The sequence below is a fragment of the Mizuhopecten yessoensis genome, unplaced genomic scaffold (genome assembly GCF_002113885.1).
Source record: "Mizuhopecten yessoensis strain PY_sf001 unplaced genomic scaffold, ASM211388v2 scaffold321, whole genome shotgun sequence".
Classification (NCBI taxonomy): Eukaryota; Metazoa; Mollusca; class Bivalvia; order Pectinida; family Pectinidae; genus Mizuhopecten; species Mizuhopecten yessoensis.
The window spans coordinates 101,474-109,730 of record NW_018403488.1 but is presented as its reverse complement, the minus strand read 5'-3'; the positions used below and the strand labels follow the sequence as shown (position 1 = coordinate 109,730).

General features: G+C 42.6%; 1 protein-coding gene across 1 annotated transcript in view; it reads right to left on the bottom strand.

The window, feature by feature from the left end:
- Nucleotides 1-8,257, bottom strand: part of LOC110446361 (solute carrier family 23 member 1-like) — a 30,951-nt gene that overhangs the window by 11,323 nt on the left and 11,371 nt on the right. The window lies entirely within an intron of this gene.

Below are 8,257 nucleotides of genomic sequence, written 5' to 3'. Positions count from 1 at the left end.
GGTACTCCACAACTATTGGATCCCGATGACGTGAGACTGAACGTTCCCAGAGAAACCCTTCACCTACATATATAACTACCTGTACTTGTGTGGTCATGGAGAGGGTAAAGCCTAATACCCTTGTCTTTGGCTGGTCTGTGTGACCTATTACTGTATATACTTACCTGGACCTGTGTGGCCGTGGAGAGGGTAACACTTTATACCCGTACAGTGGACTGGTCTGTGTGACCTGTGTCCAACAAGTCTGTGTGACTGAGTGTTGACTGGTCTGTGTGACCTGCTGTTGACTGGTCTGTGTGACCTGTACATGTACCGGCTGGATCTGTGTGACCCGCTACGTTCTATATGTGTTTGTGAGCTTGGAGGGGACTTCACTGAGATTGGACAAGTCTAAGGGAGGACGGCGTCATCAACATTGGAGACGACACAACAGCGTCCAACAAGCTACAGAGACTTTAGGGTGTTGATATGGCATTTTGTATTATTAGTTATTTATATATATGTACCTATTACATGTCATTCATTAGCGAGTTGATAGTGAGAGAGAGAGAGAGCCATTCTGATTTTGTGTGATGAATATTGTAAATACATTGTATATACTGTTTGAACCGTGTTTTGCTTTATGTTCTAGGAAACCAGTATTTAATCAATCCCGGTCGGTTCTCGTTACATAATTTGGTGGCAGCGGTGGGATTGATTGAATGATTCCTAGTTACATAAGGCATAGGTGTGAAAGGTTATTGGTGAGGTTAACTTACTTAAGCATAGGACATAGTTCTAGGTTGGTTAGATAGGTACCTGGTCACCATGTAATCACTTATGAGGCTAACGCCAATAGATCTGAGGTAAGTGAAAGTTATATTTAGTGATCATTTGTTCAGGATTCCGTCTTGTGTAAGTATATTTGTGGTAACTCTTTTATTGCAGAATTCTAGTTACTTGTATTTGAACATTTGGGTGGTATTATTGGCAGGGGGTTTTTCACCATGGATCCACTTAAAGAATTCGTTAAGATAGGAGAAGGCCTGGGTTATACTGGTAAAGATCTTCAACAGTTTGTGAGGGATACACAAGATAAGGACAGAGAAGATAGACTCTCCGAGAGAAATTTGAAGCAAACAGAACTTCAGAGACAAGAAAAGGAAGCTGAGAAGCAACATGAGATGGAGATGTTAAAAGAGAAACGAGCGTTGGGGAGAGATCAAGAGGAGAGGGCTAACAGGGAACATGCTAGACTGATGGATTTGTTAGAGAAACAACACCAACAGGTTAGGGTTGACAGACATGATGAGACGAGGCAGATAGAAGCGACGACAAAAAGGCCAAAACTCCCCCCATTCGAAGAAGGAAAAGACAATATAGATTCGTACCTGCAGAGATTTGAGCGTTATGCCACGACACAGAGATGGGTGAAGGAAACTCACTGGGCAGCTAACCTAAGTGCTCTTCTAAAAGGGAAAGCGTTAGATGTTTTTACTCGATTACCAGTCGAAGAGAGTCTCAACTATGATGTGTTAAAGGATGCTTTATTAAAGCGATTTGAGATGACAGAGGAAGGATTTCGGAAAAAAATCAGAACGGGAAGACCAGATCATGGTGAGACGTTAGCACAATTTGCTGTCAGGCTGGAGAGCGAATTGGTTGTAAGGGACCAATTTTTACAAGCATGTGGTAATGACTTGAAATTGTTTTTTAAGGAGAGATCACCAAAGTGTATCAAGGACATGGCAACACTCGCTGATCAATTCGCAGAGGCCAGAGGTAATATGGCAAGTTTCTTCATGAGACAGAAACCAAAGTTTGACAACAAGAACTTATCACGGGAGAAGGATAAAGTGAAGAGTGATGAAGGACAACGACATGGTTCGAACAGCAAGTTTGGTGGAGAACTTAAAACTCAGAAGGACAGGCAATCAGCCGGAAACGGGAAATACTGCTACATTTGTAGAAAGGCAGATCATTTGTCCTATAACTGTCCAAAGAACTCCGGTAAAGCTGGTGCAGAAAAAAGTAAAGACAAAGAGCCTGTCATTGGTAATGTGTCTTCGGAGGAGGAGGATTGTGTCGCCGAAATGCCGGTTGTTCAGGGTTATGTTGGCGATACCTTAGTATCTGTGTTACGTAATTCTGGGTGTGAAGGAATAGTAGTGATGAAGAGTTTGGTAGCAAAGGAGCAGATGACCGACGAAGTAGACTCTTGTAAATATCCAATAGTGCAAGTTTTCAGTGTCCAGTGGCTAATGTATTTTTAGATACGCCATACTACGTGGGAACATACAGATGCTGGATTATGGATTCGCCAATTTATGACGTCATGATAGGAAATGTGAAGGGAGCCAGGAGGCCATACAAACCCAACAAAAAGTGGAAACGGACGACAAAAGAGACAGCTATTGCAGTCCAGACGAGGGCTCAGCTAGAAAGGGAGGTCAATTCACTTCTGACCTGATGGCTGAAGTCAGTCGACTACTGTCGATTCGTCAGCTAACCACAATTCCCTATCACCCGATGTGCAACGGCCTCGTGGAACGTACCAATGGAACTTTGAAGCAGATGTTACACCGTATGTGCGCCGAATGCCCTCGCGACTGGGACAGGTACATCAACTCATTGATGTTCGCATACCGTGAAGTACCACAGGAAAGTCTAGGCTTTTCGCCATTCGAGTTACTCTATGGACGTACAGTGAGAGGTCCTATGATGATTTTACGTGAACTATGGACTAAGGACGTGTCTGATCCAGAGACAAAGACAACATACCAATATGTTGTAGACTTGAAGGAGAAGCTAGAAGAAACATGCAAGTTTGCTCAAACCCAACTTAAGTTGTCGCAAACCCGACAGAGGAGATACTACAACCGGAAAGCGAAAGAGAGACCTATGAAAGTTGGGAATAAGGTCCAAGTGTTATTACCAACAAAGAAAAACAAACTTCAGATGCAGTGGCGGGGACCATATACCATAGCTGAGAAGATGGGTACGATGGATTACAGAATTAACATTGATGGGAAGTTGAAGACATTGCACGCAAATCTTCTACGTACATATGTTGAAAGGACTGGAGATAGTGGACAGAAAACAGCTTACTCAGCAGGAGTGTTATCGATAATATGTGCTTCAGTGGTGCATGAGGAGGATATCGATGACGAAGATGGTGTCATGGTAGATCAGGTGTATACCACTCCACAATCGGTTAGAACAGAGTCTGTTCGTGATGTGTTGGTGTCGGAGATACTCAGTCCTGAAGAGGGAAAAAATATCGCTGACCTAATTCAGGTTTATTCGGATGTCTTTACTGATGTTCCTGGCAGAACGACGCTTGTGGAGCATAGAATCAAGACAATTTCATCAGAACCTGTCAGAGAAAAGTCTCGCAATGTTCCATTCAACATGAAATCGACAATATCGGAGGAAGCAGACAAGATGCTAAGCATGGGAGTAATAGAGCATTCAGATTCTCCATTTTCTGCTCCTGTTGTAATAGTAAGGAAAAAGGATGGCACGAATCGATTCTGTATTGACTACAGACAGCTCAATCGGATTACCGTTTTTGATGCTGAGCCAATGTCAGATGCAGAGGAGATCTTTTCTCGGTTGGCGGGACACAGATATTTTTCCAGACTAGACCTTAGTAAGGGCTACTGGCAGGGGCCGATGTCGGAAGATTCAAAACAGAAGGCTGCGTTTTCAACACCTGTAGGATTGTTCCAATTAGTAGTGATGCTTTTTGGGTTAATGAATTCACCAGCAACGTTTTGTCGTATGGTAAGGAAACTACTAAATGGAATGTGCAACATTAAAAGTTTCGTGGATGACTTGTTGATTTATACAAAGTCATGGAGAGAACATCTTGAAGTTCTACATGAACTATGTGCGCGATTGCGAGACGCTGGTCTCACGGCTAGACCGACAAAGTGTGCACTGGGCTTTGATAGTTTGGAATGCCTGGGTCATATTGTGGGACAACAACGACTACTTCCAAACCCTGACAAAGTGAAGGCGATCATGGATGCAAATAGGCCGGAAACCAAGAAACAAGTTAGATCGTTTCTAGGACTAGTAGGGTTTTACAGAAAATTTATTCCTAATTTTGCAGCGACTGCAGTTCCATTGACGGACTTGACCAAAAAAGGAATGCCAAATCGAGTGGTTTGGGATGAACCGCAGGAGCATTCGTTTGAGGCACTGAAGAAGCTGTTAGCCACGAGCCCAATCTTGAAATTGCCGGATTTGGAGGAAGAGTTATTCTCCAAACAGATGCTTCGGACTATGGAATAGGCGCAATTCTGCTACAGTTGGGAAACAACTGCTTGCTTCCAGTGGCTTACGCTAGTAGGAAACTGAAGGACAGCGAGCGAGCGTATGCAGTCGTTGAGAAGGAATGCTTAGCAGTAGTCTGGGCGATCCAGAAATTCAAGAAGTATCTGTATGGACGGGAATTCATCTTGGAGACGGACCACCAGCCTTTGGTGTATTTGAACAAGATGAAGGGAGTTAATTCAAGATTGATGCGATGGGCGCTTCAGCTTCAGCCGTACCGATTCAAGATCCGAGCAATACGAGGAAGGGAAAATGTGGGAGCAGATTTCCTCAGCAGGATATGAAGACCAGAGCTGTTCCAATGTAATGTAACTGGATGAGAATAACTTTTAGGGGCAAAGTTTATTCTTCGGGATGGGCCGTATGTCACATGCCATTTGGACAGGGTGTATATAAATTGTAAATATCAGTGTTTGAATATCGCGCTTTCCAGCCAGGTAACTTTAACAGGTAAGTTACGCATGCGCTAATAAGTGTACTACAGGTGAGAAGGGCGGACATTACGGGTGCGGACTGTGTAGTGAATGTTGGAGCGCAAATAGCTGCTTGCGGTAAGTTTAAACTTGTTTAAGTTTTATCAGATTTATTATAACAAATGTATTGATTCATATATAGGCGTTGGACCTTATAAGTGCTGTATAAAGGTGTATTTTACCTGGTATGAATGTAGGCGTACCCGGTACTGTGAGCGCACGGGGTGTGTATATATGCGGGTGTATGGGACCAGGTAAAGCGTGAACAATAGCACTGTTAGTTTTGTTCAGCATAATGAAATGTTAAGTGCTAGCATTACTGCTTAAATACTATATATAACTAGTTCAGATATAGATTATATTGTCTTAATCAATAATTGTAATTAAATAGTATACCAGTATAATACTATCATTACGTGTATAATAGCTATTTAATTAAGGCATACGTATGTTGTAGCTTTTCGTCCTTGGGCCGTCGACGTTCGTGTAACGAAAGGCCAAATACAGATGGTCATTTTAGTACTCCACAACTATCGGATCCCGATGACGTGATACTATACGTTCCCAGAGAAACCCTTCACCTACATATATACCTACCTGTACTTGTGTGGTCATGGAGAGGGTAAAGCCTAATACCCTTGTCTTTGGCTGGTCTGTGTGACCTATTACTGATGACTTCCGGTGTGCATGGCGGTCGTGTTGATTATGTCTCCGACGGATTTTGAGTGATAACATTATTCTCTGGATTGGTGCACATATACAAGTAAGGTATTTACATTGCAAGATGACCATGTGGCCCTAGTATTCTCATTTTGTGGCATTTGCATTGTTCTGATTGCATTTTGAGCGATTTTACCCTCGTCTGTCTTAATTGCCAGTGATACGTATATTATATATATACCCCATATCTACCTGGGTAGTGAGTAGGACAGCACCGAGTGACCATAGCCAAACTTTCGTCACGCTCTATTGACCAATGTTACCTTACCTGGAGATGTGCACGTGCCCGCTTGTGTCGGTGCTATTTTTAGCTACGTGTACGACTTTGTGTTTATGTGTCGGGTGTCTACAGTAGGTGACAGCGGTCCGCTCTGTTCTACACCATGGCCCCCAAAAAAACTGTCTCCACCAAGCATCAATCTACATCTAGCATTGTAAGTGAGGCACATAAAGTAATATATGAAGGTGTTTCAGAGGATTCCACGGCTGTTATGAAGCACATGACTGAACTTTTTAATAGACTAGATACACGTCTTACCCACATTGAAAACCAAGTCATAAAGATTGATCAAGTCCAGAAGGATGTGACCTCGTTGACCTCTAAAGTCCATCAGTTAGATCATGAGGTGAAGAATATTGACGTTAAGTACAGGGAAATTCGCGATTCTGTGTCCAATGTTATCAGGCAGTCTAATTAAATGGAAAAGGGTGCCCAGGCCCTGAGTGATATGTATGACGATGTGAAGTCTTGTCTGGATCGAAACAACATTACTCTGGCCAATCTCAAAGCTGCTGATGACAAGAATGTAGTTGACACCACAAAAGTCATAGAAGAATTAACAGAGCTCCGTTCCGAGAGAACTAAGCTGAAGGATCTTGTCATAGACCTGCAATACAGGTCCATGAAGAACAACCTCATATTCCATGGACTACAAGGGGAAAATCCAGGGGAGGACACTGAGGCCAAACTGCGTGATTTCCTTTATTACGAGCTCGGGATTGACTCACACATAGATTTTGGGAATGTACATCGTTTTGGCAAGTTTGTGAACGGCAAGCATCGACCCATAGTGGCTAGATTTATTCACCACAAGGACCTAGAACTTGTTCGAGACAGTTCTTCGAAACTGAAGGGTTCTGGATTTTGGATCAACGAACAATTTCCAGCGGAAATCGAGGACAGACGTCGCAAGTTGTACCCTGTGCTTAAGCACTACAGAAGTGAAGGCTGTAGGGTTAAGTTGGTACGTGATCGGCTCTACGTTAATGGTAAGCTCTACCATGACGCCTCCTCGGAGGGCGTTACAGAGACTGTAGCTACATCTCGATCCACACAGAGAGAAGCTACCCAGCAGTCCTACCGTGATGCTTTTTTTTNAGATTTTGGGAATGTACATCGTTTTGGCAAGTTTGTGAACGGCAAGCATCGACCCATAGTGGCTAGATTTATTCACCACAAGGACCTAGAACTTGTTTGAGACAGTTCCTCGAAACTGAAGGGTTCTGGATTTTGGATCAACGAACAATTTCCAGCGGAAATCGAGGACAGACGTCGCAAGTTGTACCCTGTGCTTAAGCACTACAGAAGTGAAGGCTGTAGGGTTAAGTTGGTACGTGATCGGCTCTACGTTAATGGTAAGCTCTACCATGACGCCTCCTCGGAGGGCGTTACAGAGACAGTAGCTACATCTCGATCCACACAGAGAGAAGCTACCCAGCAGTCCTACCGTGATGCTTTGGACCGGACGCCGACTTCTGGTCAACGCCATTCCAAGCGTCAACGTCGATTCACAGCTACGCCTACGCACTCGCCTACATAGGGGTGTCGGGGGGCAACAATCAACGACAGTACCAAGTGTGACCGGGCGAAACATGTGTCTGATACCGATATCAGAATTATTTCCTGGAACGTAAATGGTGGAATAGAAAAAAAACTTAAAGTTACTGAATTCCGCAATGTTATACTTAACTATGATATTATTTTTTTATCCGAGTGCTGGATTCCAAAAGACTTTGAGGTAGACCTTGAGGACTTTCACGCAGTTGTTGTACCAAGGAAATTAACACGCTGTACACAAGGTGGTGGATTGGTGTTACTAATACGTAATACTATTTTTAAATTTGTAAATGTAGGTAATGTTTTGTTTGATACAATTATACCGGTTACTCTTGACCAGGATTTGACCAGTTGTACTGACAACCTAATACTGTTATTTACATATATTCCACCTAGTTCATCTCGTTTTTATGAACAATATGATTGTGATATTTTTTCAATTCTAGAAAACGTTATAAGTGAATATTCTGAATCCAGAAATGTAATGGTTATAGGTGATTTAAACAGTCGTACCCGTAATACAGATGATTTTATTTCATTCGACAATTTATATGGCGGTATACAGTCTCATATTGAATCCATTTTTAACTACTTAAGTGACACTGATGAAGAAAGGCTTCTGCCGATCAGAACAAACCCTGATCCAGGAGTCAACGAATTTGGTACAAGATTATTAAACCTATGTAAATCCTCGGGTCTAAGAATTTTAAATGGTAGAGACCTAGCCAATCTATCTAGTGATTTTACTTTCTGTGGTGCAAATGGAATGAGTGTTATTGATTATGTATTAATGCCATTTAGTATGTTTTCTGTTGTTAAAAAATTCATGGTTTGCGAATTTGTTGAATTTTCCGACCATGCTCCATTGCACATTGAAATACACTGTAATTTAGGAGGTGGTGATGAG